Source organism: Puntigrus tetrazona, chromosome 4 (genome assembly GCF_018831695.1).
Source record: "Puntigrus tetrazona isolate hp1 chromosome 4, ASM1883169v1, whole genome shotgun sequence".
Classification (NCBI taxonomy): domain Eukaryota; kingdom Metazoa; phylum Chordata; class Actinopteri; order Cypriniformes; family Cyprinidae; genus Puntigrus; species Puntigrus tetrazona.
The window spans coordinates 18,430,837-18,444,009 of record NC_056702.1 but is presented as its reverse complement, the minus strand read 5'-3'; the positions used below and the strand labels follow the sequence as shown (position 1 = coordinate 18,444,009).

The following is a 13,173-nucleotide window of genomic DNA, read 5'->3' as shown; positions in this document are numbered from 1 at the left end:
GAGGGTCCAATAATACAATCCGTCCCTCACTATCTATAAGAACACACAACCCATAAAATTCTCAATATTATCAAAGAAAAAAATACATGAAAAGAGCAACATGTCAGTCTAAGATCACAGTAGCCTATACATCATATGCAGTTAAATAAAATAAGCCTACATAAAAAAACTAATCTTGTTCAAAAAGCCTTTAAGTGACTTATTAGGACAAAAATGAAAACAAATCATAGAGATAAACTTACATTTCACCATTTTTTCACCATCACGTGTGGTGCATGGTGTGTGTGATGAACTGCCCCCTGGAATGCCCTTTATTAAGGGACAGAGCCAGCTCCTCAGATGGGGTGAGGGGAGGTTGTGGTGGGCTTCAGTCTTCTTTCTATTAGCTACATGACAGAATGAATATATTAAATCCTGTTATAATAATAGTTCAGTAATTGTGTAATCAAATATTACCTTTTTGTTGAATTTTTTTGTTTTAATCCAGAAGGATTACACCTTATTAAATAAGAATTATAACTAAAGAAATAAATGGCAGCAAAAGTAAATGATTTCAAAGTGATATAACATTCAAAAGGATGTATAAGTCATACTTCATTATTTTGCATTATAATAAAACGGGAGCCAATACTGTTGAGACTATTTCACTCAAACGGCTCTTTACCAGGAAGGATCAACTCAAGGCGAAATAAAACACAAGACAAGTTTCTGGATTTTAAGGCTTGCAAGGATTGGGCTGTCGGTTGCAAGCGGGAGAGAAGCAGGTTTCTCCTTAACCTCCTTTTGCCTCCAGACGGATCTCAGTCCGCCTGAGGCCGGGGGCCGGGCAGGCCCCCGCCTTCTGCCTCCTTCCCTGCTTTGCCTCCTCCGTTTGCCTCCTCCGACGCTCAGATCGCAAGTCACTTTATTTATAGAGGAAAGGACAAGATACAGTAAATGAAAACAATTGGCCACATTTCTTGTGCGTCAGAATCTTCACTCCTTCAGATTCTTCGGTGGCCCTATCAGTATTCTACGGAGGCCATGTTATGACCAAGAATCAAACTGAAACTAAAAGGCCACAGGTGCATAACTGTCAACATTTAACTCCAACATTCCGTTCTCATCAGGCTGACAAAGCCTGGCACCCGATGGAAGCTGTAACTGAAGGATCAAAGTTGCAAAATGTCAATACATAACTCTAACATCTCCCTCCTCTTTGACGTTTAGCACCTGAAAAATAACATAATAAAGCATATGCATATTAACCTACATCTCTACTGATTACTTGATTAAATAATCGATGCTTACTTTAAACAGCAAGGTTGGGCGAAAACCCCAGTATCTGAGGAAAAATTCCCAACCGACCCCCAAAATGTTACCTGGGCGATCACCTGTAAGGCTTGCATCTTAATCATAATGTATACAACATAAAATTTAAAGCATGAACATAGGAGGAAAATGTGAAAATAAACTGAAAAGGAAGAATGAAATAAAACGGTGCCTCTTGTTCTCAGCACGGCTACTGTAGCTTATCAGTGTACCTTTTGTATCATAACATCAGCACTCAGCCATATCACAGCTGTGGTTTTAACTGAGACTTCACACATGATACTTAAAGCTCTCCGTTTCTCTCTTGGTGGAGAAGCATGGTAAAACTGGAAAAGTCTGGCTAATCATTTTAGTAATCATTGCCCTTAAACATGGTAAAACACAGATCATGCATAAACATGTTCAAATCAAAATGAGTCTTTAGTTCATGTTGTTCTATGAACCAGTCAAAATTCACTTAGTTTCAGTTTCCCTTTAATCGTCTCTCTCTCCTCCGCATCCATCCACAGCAGGACTCCACGCCATGCTAAAAATGAGTAGGGCTCTGTTGGTTTCTTCACCGGTTGAGACCAGCGAGGCCTATTGCCTTCACCACCCTTTGTAACCGGACTTCACACCCATACTCGTCGGTTTAGGCAGGAAACTCTGTGACCTTTGTACAGTGGCTCTGATGAATCCACGTAGACCTCTCAGCGGTCTTCAAGGCAGTTGGGGTAGTCAGCACCACGTTGCTTTAATCAGGATGCTGTCGCCTGGTTTCACTCTTGAGACCTGTGGGGACAGAGGAATATCTGGCAGATCATTTGCTCTCACAACATTTCAAACATTTTAAATTTCAACATTTTGTTCATCCACTCTGCTAGTGTATGCTGCTCTTGTGGTTTCTCACACACATCATCACACAGCGGTAAACTGAACGTACAGTATTTGTACTGTTAGCAAGGTGTCAGTTCAATAAAATCCATGTGGATAAACTGAAAAGGTAGTCTGGCTTTGAAATTGACCTCTCTTAGGCCTGCAGTTTCCCTGTGAGTTATGCTTACAGCAGATCAAACAAGATTTACAAAATTTTTTTTTGAGTAGTTATAAAGCCTGGTGCATAAAAGTACTGTTCTACCCTATGCACCATCCCTCCTGTTGACATATGTGCTTGCCCATGTGTCAAGATTGCTGCTGTTTTGTACAAACTTCGTGGAAGGCACAGTTTGCCTTCACGTCTGTATGTGTCATCTGACAATTGTGCTCCTTTTGTTAACCACATTTGTTTCTCAGACGCTGGTGCTTGTTTTTGCATGTCTGATATTACTGACATGTCTAATGGAGTTTCTACTGATGTTACTTTATGTATTTCACATATCTCTAGCTTCCCTTGTGCAGCTTGCTTAGCTGCTTCATCTGCCTTTGCATTGCCAAGTGAAACTAGGTCAGTACCCTTTGTGTGTGCGGCGCATTTACACACTGCAATTTTACGAGGGAGTTGAATGGCTTTTAATAAGTCTGTAAGGAGGGCGGCGTGTTTCACGCTTTGACCATTAGCAGTTTTCATGCCCCTTCGCTCCCATTGTGCCGCAAAATGGTGTAAAGTAGAAAATGCATATTGGCTATCTGTGTAGATTGTGACGTCTTTTCTCGCGATACTTGGCACGCTTTTGTTAACGCGCTATAACTTCGGCTGCCTGGGCTGAGTAATGAGAGGGCAGTTTCCCTGCAGTCACTATCTCTTTTTCTGACACAACAGCATAACCACATTGATTTTCACCTTGACTATTTTTAGAGCATGAACCATCTACAAACAGTGTCTCTCCCTCAGTTAATGGAACATCTCTCAAGTCAGGCCTAGGTTTGCAATTCTGTTCTGTGCTGGTCAAGCAACAGTGTGGTGTGCCGTCGTTACAGGTTGGCAACAGAGAAGATGGGTTTAATGTCGTACATCTTTTGATGGTGAGATGTGGCTGTGACATTAAAATGGACATGACAGCTAAATGTCTTGCTGGTGATAGAAATGACATTTTTGTTTCAGTTAATAGTGCGTCGACTGAGTGTGGGACCAATAGTGTGAGTTTATGAAACAACACTACTTCAGCTGATGCCTGGACGGCCAGGGCTGCTGCACATACAGCTCTCACGCAAGGCGGAAGTGCACAAGCCACTGGATCTAACCTCTTGGAGTAGTAAGCTACTGGTTTGTTCTTGCCACCTGACTCCTGTGTCAGCACTGACGTCATAAATTTGTCCTTGCAGTCTACTGTCTGATTAAATGGTTTGGAATAATCAGGTAAACTCAACACTGTGGATTGAATCAATCCCTCCTTTAGCTGTGTGAAAGCTTTTTCCCCTTCCGGGGTCCAGCTAATCTTATCTTTCATGGCTGTGGGAGTGCCATAAATCATGTCTAACAAGGGCTGTGTTAGTATGGCGTAGTCTGCAATCCATTGTCTGCAGTAGTTACACAAACCTAAAAATTGCAACATCTGTTGCTTTGTCTCGGTTTTGGTGCTAGCTGTATAACCTCTTTTCTGCTGTCCGTTAGGGCTTTACCTAGCGGGGTTATTCTGTGACCTAAAAATACCACTTCCTGTTTCGCCCATTGCAGTTTGGCTAAAGAAGCTTTGTTCCCTGTCGCTGCTAAATGCTGAAACACTTTTACAGCAGCTTCTTTGTTGTGCTCTTGTGTGTCTGAGGCAATCAATATGTCATCGACATAAACTAAAACCTGACTGTGGGTTGGAACTGTGAGGGGTGACAGACAGCTCATTAGTTCTGATGAAAAGATTGTCGGGCTATCAACAAATCCCTGAGGAAGGCGGGTGTAAGTGTATTTTTTACATTTGTAAGTAAACCCAAACCACCCCTGTGAGTCTTTATGTACTGGTATGGAGAAAAATGCATTGCTTAAATCCACTACCGTAAACCATTTCATTTCAGGTTTTAACTGATTCAACAATGTGTGTGGATCTGGCACACAGGGGGCCCTGCTCTCTACAGCTTGATTTACAGTTCTTAAATCTTGAATCATCCTCCAGCTCTGGGAGTCTGCTTTCCTGACAGGAAAAATCGGCGTGTTACAGTGGGCCTCGGGGGCTTCAACTATTATACCTGCCTTTATCATTTCTTCAATAACTGGTTTTATGCCTTCCTGTGCATCTGGCTTAAGGGGATATTGCTTTATGCGGGGCCTATAGTTTGTTTTTGGCTTTATAACCACGGGTGATGCTGTCGTCATTAGCCCTACGTCTGTCTTCCCTTTTGACCAAAATTTATCTGGCACTGCTTTGAGAAAAGGATCTATCTCAACAGCGGCTAAAGAATGTCATATTGTGTCTTCAGTCAAATGGGCTCTGGGGGTAAGTATACACATCCAGTTCATTGTTTTGGAATAGAGAGAGCGCCTCTCATTCACTTCCCACCCATCCCCATTGTCTGACCATCTGTCTAGCTGTCCTTGCTCTATCAGTTTTGGCAACACTTCCCACTTCATGTTATCTGTTTTGGACAAAGATACATGTGGCGGTCTGCCTTGACCTTCAAAAAGTCGCTGTGCCTCGCTGTAAAGTTTCACAGAGCAAACAGCATTTCCTTTTCTGTCTGTGTATAGTGTGCTCAATGTCACGTGCTGAGGCCCTAGCCTCGAAAATCTTGCTGAGTAGGCTGGGTCGGGCCCTGGGTCTCGCTTGTAATACATAGTCACATGTAGGTCCCTGTCAGTTTTAACTTCTGTTTTTGGGGGTGTTGGTTTTGGTAACAAATCTAGCAGAGTCTTCCCTATCTTCCCTGGATCTTGATCGGGGAAATCTAAAGACCAGTAGTAATTGGGCTCTTTTAAACACTGCACTGGGTATGTGGGCACTTCCTCATCCTTCCCTATAGCAACCATGCCTGTTTTCAGTGGGTGTATGGAAATTTGAAGTGGGGACATGAGATCCCTACCCAGGAGGTTTACTGGACAACCTGGACATAACACTACTTCTGTGTCTGTGCTGAGGCCCGTTTTTGGATCGTTAATGGTGGTTGGTTGAGAAAACTTATTCTCTGTTACCAGCCCATTGGCTGATTTTACATATATCTTTTTAGAGCTAGGCTGCAATCCTGGAATTCTGTCATGTAATACTGTTCTGTCTGCCCCAGAGTCACAGAGAAATTTCACTCGGGTTCCATTCACTATTAGCTCTCGTTCGGGTAAGCGAGTATTTCCTGACAAAGCTAAAAAGGCTTCGATACTGCTCTGCAAGTCTAGGTCAGTTTTGGGGTCATTATCAGTCTCGCCTAGATCGGAGTCATTTTCTGGGTCATCTAGGGGGTCATTATTGGTCTCACCTAGTCATAATTGATCATTATATGGGGCTGGTCTTTGGCTTTCCTCTGGGCTTCTACCCTGTGTTCTGGGCTTTAGCGGTTCTGGGCAGTCTCGGCTATAATGGCCTTCCTTGTGGCAATTAAAACACCTATCATATTCTCTGTCATCGCGTGCCAGTTTCGACAACTCTCTCTCTTTACCTCGACCACGTGCTGCTTTCCTCCCCCTCCCTCTTCCTCTCCGATTAGAATAAGTGTCTGCACCACGTGAGGCCCCGCCTTGGGAGAGGGCAGTGAGTGCAGCGAAAGTATGGGCCCTGTCTGCTTTTTCTTTTTTATTTTTCAACAATCCCTGTCCATGTTTGGCATAAGTCATTATGCTATTCACTGAGTCGGCGGACCAAGTTATATCATATTTTTTTATGTAGTTTGTCAACTGGGGATTGAATCCTGAAAGGAGTGCTTGTTTTAATTGCTGTTGGTATGGACTAGCCTCCTCGGCACTATACTGAATCCCACTGTTACCCCTAAAAACTTCTTCCAGACGTGCTCTGTATTCCTGCACATCTTCTCCATCTTTCTGTGTACACTGTGATATACTAGAGTAATCTGGGCGCGTTCAAGGGTTTTTCAATTCTCCTGTCAATGCGTCTACTGCATTTTTCAATGCCTCTCCATCATAAGCTAACGGCTCCTTATTCGCGTCTAGACCCGTGAAATTATCCCTAACCAGGCCATATTTGTATTTAAGAGCCAATCCCGCAACTCTGTCAATCTCTTGGCCATTTAAACGATACGTGCGTATCAGTTGGTTAAAATTGTCTATCCATGCAGCGGTATTTTCAAGCGGACCAAGTGCCCCTGCTGCCTCTTTAATGTCTTGGTCTGACCATGGGCGATACACATTAAGGTATCTATTGCGATCGTCCTCTACACCGTAATGTGGATTAGCCACTTGGATGGCTGGAAAAACGGAATCTGATTCTGATGAAAGGTGTGAGGAGTTCAAGGGGTCTTTTTATGCTCTTTTTCTTTCTGCACTGCAACCAATCTTTCTTGTTCCTTTCTCTTCGACTTCCGCATACCTTCTATCTACCTGCTCTTGCCATCTCGTCGCTTCAATCAATTGAAGTTTCAACAGATCACCCTTTTTCCCTTGGATAAGGATAAATCAACCTTTATTTTGTTTATTAAGAGAGTGCAGTCCTTTTGACTAATTTACCACTGAAATCATATTTTTATTCCACTCATTGAGATATCGCACACTGTCTGCGAATATGTATGCATAAACTTTGGATCTCCCTTCAATTTACTTTTTCCTGCACCCATTTTTGCTTTTTGGTAAGAGTCAACGATTAGTCACACGTCTGATCAGATCGTCCACTGTACCAAGCTTCTACAGACACTAATTTATCTGCGGATACAGCCGTCTGAACAAACCAACTTTTCAATTTTGACTCAAACCCAATATAAATTTTATGTTTGAACAACACAACTCCCCTTCTAGTGGGGAAAAATATCAGTTTGTGTTATTCCTAAACCACAACAACCACCTTATTCACCGCAAATCCTAGTGATTCACAATGACGTTCATACAACACATTCATACCATTCATACAATGCGCGCTTAGAACAACCTTTTGTCGACAAACCAATGTCCTAGACAATTGGTCGACAGATTCTTCTGTCGAGATTACTGTGCTACCCTCGCGGAGTCGATCCAGATCCTTCACCTTTACAGGCAAATCAACGGGTACGCTCGCGCCAGCAGCTAGTAACCTGATCACTGTGCTACCGGAGTCGATCCAGATCCTTCACCTTTACAGGCAAATCAACGGTGCGCTCGGGCTAGCAGCTAGTAACCCAGGCTCGAGTCGATCCAGATCCTTCGCCTTAGCAGGCAAATCAACGGTGCGCTCGAGCGGTACCTATTATACTGCAGTCTCATCCACACACTTCACCCCCAAAAAAACAATACCGGTATATCACCTGATCAGTGCGTTGAGTTGTCCTTCCAACGGCTCCGTCAGACAGCCCGGAGAAGTCGATTTTTCCAGACGAAGAATCACCGACCCCCCTCGAATTCACGCGGGTGGATTTTTGCAGGCAGCTATTGCCTGGCTCTGGATCCAGAGACTGTCTCTCAGCTCCTCTTCGTCCTCTCCTCCTCCGCTCTGTCGTGTTGGGATCCGGCTCGAAGGACCAAATAAATGTTGAGACTATTTCACTCAAACGGCTCTTTACCAGGAAGGATCAACTCAAGGCGAAATAAAACACAAGACAAGTTTCTGGATTTTAAGGCTTGCAAGGATTGGGCTGTCGGTTGCAAGCGGGAGAGAAGCAGGTTTCTCCTTAACCTCCCTTTTGCCTCCAGACGGATCTCAGTCCGCCTGAGGCCGGGGGCCGGGCAGGCCCCCGCCTTCTGCCTCCTTCCCTGCTTTGCCTCCTCCGTTTGCCTCCTCCGACGCTCAGATCGCAAGTCACTTTATTTATAGAGGAAAGGACAAGATACAGTAAATGAAAACAATTGGCCACATTTCTTGTGCGTCAGAATCTTCACTCCTTCAGATTCTTCCGGTGGCCCTATCAGTATTCTACGGAGGCCATGTTATGACCAAGAATCAAACTGAAACTAAAAGGCCACAGGTGCATAACTGTCAACATTTAACTCCAACATTCCGTTCTCATCAGGCTGACAAAGCCTGGCACCCGATGGAAGCTGTAACTGAAGGATCAAAGTTGCAAAATGTCAATACATAACTCTAACACTCACGCATTTACTCTGTCTGTTATTTTCTTGCTTTAGCTGATGCAACTGTATTGCTTCTTTTTAATATTATTGGCTTAAACTCCTCATAAGCGTGCATTAAAACCTCCAACTCCGCCTCTTTGAAATACGCCGCTCTCTATTTTTCGATTTGGTCACATGGTCACTCGTGAAATCGGCGATCCATTGAAAATGTCTTTATATATGCACCGTCCACACACATTAACTCTGGGTAACCATTTGGAGGTTGATTAAACTAACTCTTCTCAGGTGTTTTGGAACCGACATACTCATGGTATGCCTGTTTGGGGTAAATCAACACAGAGGTTATGATTTATCAAATGGTAAGTTAACCAAGCTTTCTGGAATACCCCCCGGTCTTTAAAAAGTACATAGTGTGGTGTATGAGGACACACACCACACTACGGGCCGATCTGGCTACAGAATTGCGCCTTGTTGTGTTTTATCACTTTCCTTATATACTCAGACCAGACAAAGAGATCCCAAATTTAGTTGTAAAAACCTTTTGGTGATTAGGTTCCCGTGCTCCAGGGTCACACCTGGCTAGAACACTTTCAGAGACCCAAAAGGAGGACACACCTCCTTCTCAACAGAACACAGTTCTACCAAGTTCTTAATCTTTTCCATAATATAAGTGATTACTGTGAAATTGAGAACAATTTATAATCACACTGAGACCCTTCAAATGAGACCAAACATGAGAGTGAAGAACAATAGGTTCATAAGACACATGACATATAATGCCTTATTCCTAATGAACTTTAAACCAAGTCTTTTAGGCAGAAGGAGGGGAAGCAGGAAGAGCAGAGGTGAGGAGGGTGTAATAAAAGCAACAGGGAGGGGGTGTGTTGTTTACTTTCTTTTTGAAGTCCTTTTGTTCCTTTGAATATCTTCTCAGAGTAGTCTTATTGCATTTCAGGTTTTTGATTCACCTCCTTACAACAGTAAAGCTGATGCCCTCTCCAGACGTTATGACCGCCACATAGATAACATCATCCCCGAACCCATTCTCCCACCATCCGTTATTCTCACTACCGTGTCCTGGGACATAATGGGGAAGTTACAATGGGCCCAGCAACAGAAACCATCACCAACTCCCCTGAATAAACAGTATGTAACCCAGTCTATGACAATGCATTATACAGTGGGTCCACATCCCTCAATGCCACCTTCACTAACTTCACTAATACCTCTAAAAGGACTCCCACTGCCATGGAAACAGCTCAAGCTCTCTTCCATAAAGTATTTCAAGTATACGGCATTCCAGAGGATATGGTTTACGCTCCAAGGCACCTAGTTTACATCCCAAGTTTGGAGAGCTTCCTGTAAACAACTCAACATAAATGTAAGCCTCACTTCAGGGCATCATCCACAATCTAACGGCCAAGTGTTGTGCCTGAATCAAGAGATCGGCAGATATTTGAGGACATACTGCAGCCTCTTCCTGCCTATTTGTGATTATTGCCCTTGACTCTAATAAACTAGCGCACTTGGATTCTAACTCTGCCTCAATGCCTTCGTTACACTGACATGAAATATGACATTAATCACAGCATTTAATAAGATATTTTAAGGACAGTAAAGCTGTATTTAAAAACGTATTTCAATAAATAAAAGCTGTGATATAAGACTCTTCACAGACTAGATATAAAGCTCATCTGTATAATTAGTTTTAGGCTTTTGGTTGCTCTGTGGTTCATCCTTTATGTCATCACATACTTTAAATGATTAACATTTATGTTCTAAAGTAAATCTGGAGGTTTTAGGCGAAAAAGGCTTTTATTTTACTCCAGTGATGTGACATCACAAGGCCGTGCCGCACTCCGCATCTGTGATTCTGCTCAAGAGAAAGGTATGGGCTTTAAATCATTTCAATAGTTTAAGTCAGTGCATCGTGTTTAAAAAATTGTATATACAAACATGAAATGAATTATGATATGAAAATTATATTTTATAAATAAAAACGCAGTGAAGGAGAAACAAAGCTTTTGAAAACGAGTCATTTGAATTAATTGCTTCACAAAAAACACTGTTTTGAATCACTGGAAACAGCTTGCACTAATTATAACAGTATTAATGTAAACAAACACTGATGTGAAATTAATTTGACAGAAACTAAACTAAAACTAATTATATAAAGAGTCTATCTAATCAGAAAACAAATCTTAATAGAAATGTGAACTTTGTTGTTAGATTTGAACAACCACCCTTGTCCTACTGAGAACCATGGCTTCAGACTTAGAGGTGCTGATTCTCATCCCAGCCGCTTCACACTCAGCTGTAAACCGCCTCAGTGCACACTGTTGGTCCTGGCCAGATTTAGCCAACAGGACAACATCATGACGGCATCCCTTACTTCTGGTGTCCAGAACGATAGAGTCCCCGGTTTCCAGCACCCTTTCCAAGGACTCCAAGAAGGCCAGGTACTCTGTACTGCCATTCGGCACAAATGACAGTGAAAGACCTCCCCCCAAACCGAAGACGCATGGAGGCGACCCTCTCGCTCACTGGGGTAAAAAAAATCACATGGCGGCTAAGCTGGGGGGGCTATGAGCAAGCCTACACCAGCCCGCCGCCTCTCACTGCAGGCAACACCAGAGTAGTGAAGAGTCCAGCTCCTTTCGAGGAGACGGGTTCCAGAGCCCAAGCTGCACGTGGAGGTGAGCCGACTATCTCTAGCCAGTACCTCTCCATCTCCCGCAACAACTCCGGATCCTTCCCCCCCAGAGAGATGACATTCCATGTCCCTAAAACCAGATTCTGTGTCCAGGGGTTGGGTTGCCGAAGTCCCGGCCTTCGGCTGCCGCCCAAACCACAAAGCAACGACCCTCTCCTGCAGGTGGTGGCCCCACGGGAGTAAAGCGAATTCCTAAATTCTAGAAGGTGCAGGTTAATGTGTTCTTAACATAACTTAATCACAGCGTTAAATGATTTGGCACAAGCTGATTGGTCGATGATGCCTATGTAAACAATGAACTTGCTGCTTTCACTCAAGTGACTTTCTCTGTATGATGATAAAGAATAAGCGTCAGTGTTTTTGCTAATGTGCTGTTAGAGTCGACACACAATACTATTGTCTATCAGCACAACCATAGTGTGGTGTCCAGATTATCTTTAAAATTCTAACCTAAAATACTGGCTTCCAGCAATGGCCGCATGCACTTTCACGAGAGCATTGAGTTACGGCTTCTTGATTTAGATTAAGTTAAATTTTTAGGTGATCTATTTCTTTGTGACGAAGCAAGTAGGTTGTATTTCCAGAATTTTTTCTGAAGGACATCACCTACACATCAGCTCTGAAATCTGGATGAGCTTTTATATTTACTGCCATGCTTACTCCATTAGCTGTTTACATCAACCTATTTTTATGTGCATAAAAACTATATATATTTTAGGTATATTGCATAAAAAACACTAGAAGTAGATGCCAAAATGTGCAGAAATTCTAAAGATTTGTATAAAAAAAACCTATGCGCTCAAAGTAGGACAAATTTCTCATCCAGTACACTGTGTATGTTGCATTTTTTTTCTGAGTTATATTCAGGGTTGTTATATTTAACTTATATTTATACTTCATATAATGTTGACTTGAATAATGACTGTTAGAGAAAAGATATTATTCAGCATTTGATCTTCTGTGTGTGTATTGTATGGTTTTTCATAGTTTTTTAAATGTATCATTGCATTCAAGCAAAATCCAAGCAAAATTAAAGTTGTTATCCGGGGATTTAACCAGTCTCGAGACCGACTCCATTGTGACGTGAAACATGAAAGTGAAAGTGATCAACTCTGGCTCCTCCTATCCTGTAGGACGTCAGCTCTCCGTTGCTATGCGACAGGAGCGCTAATTGGGAACACCTGAGGAAATCCTGAGGAGGCGAAGCTTCGAGCTTCACGCGCTTCAGTTTGGGACACAGATACAGTGGTCTGTGTTTTGGTTCCACTACCTGCTCGTGAAACGGAATTTTAACACATTATTAGTAAGGACGTCCTAGTATTTACTTCACGTGTTGAAAAATAAAGTGCGTAGGTATGTGTTTGTTGAATGACATCAAAGTACCGCGAGAGCGAAAGTAAAGAGAACAGAACCGTCAGTCGATCTCGCGATACTTTGATGTTATACACCTTGTACTTTACACGTGACGTTTACATCTGATCGAAAAACCTTATCATTAACCTAATCATCATTTTTAATGTTTATGCGGGGACATACATGAACATTTTGACAAATAACATTTTGAGAAGGTGTCTAGAAACTGAACGTTTTGATCAAAGCAAGTCTTCAGCTGTGGAGCAGAAAGACACTTCCTTATTCATGTAGGTAAAGATTAAATACTGTCTTAATCATGAAACACTCATGAAACATGATCAAATATGAACAAACAGGATTCATAAGTTTCTAATGTATTGTAAACTTTTTACAACTTTTTATAAATGCGTGTAGTGTACATAAAAATGAAACTAAAGAAATGTAATAAATGCATTATATATATATATATATATATATATATATATATATATATATATATATATATATATATATATATATATATATATATTACTTACTTCTATATATGCGTTCTCACGTCTTTCATACTTAATATCAGGTTATTAAATAATCTTGAGCCAGATTCACTTCTACATTTATTAATAGATAAACTCATATCATTGTAACACTGAATTTTCTTAGTTTGTGACGTTGTAAAATTCCTAATTATCTAATGGAAATGTCATTTGTATAAAGCAAAGCTAACAGCCATCAAACTCTGCTTTAGATTTTT

General features: G+C 41.9%; 1 protein-coding gene across 1 annotated transcript in view; it reads left to right on the top strand.

The window, feature by feature from the left end:
* Positions 1-12,575: 12,575 nt before the first annotated feature.
* Positions 12,576-13,173, top strand: part of LOC122343150 (NACHT, LRR and PYD domains-containing protein 3-like) — a 56,108-nt gene continuing 55,510 nt past the window's right edge. Inside the window, exon 1 of the mRNA XM_043237506.1 lies at positions 12,576-12,709. The gene's annotated coding sequence lies outside the window, so the exon portion shown is untranslated. The remainder of the gene's footprint in view (positions 12,710-13,173) is intronic.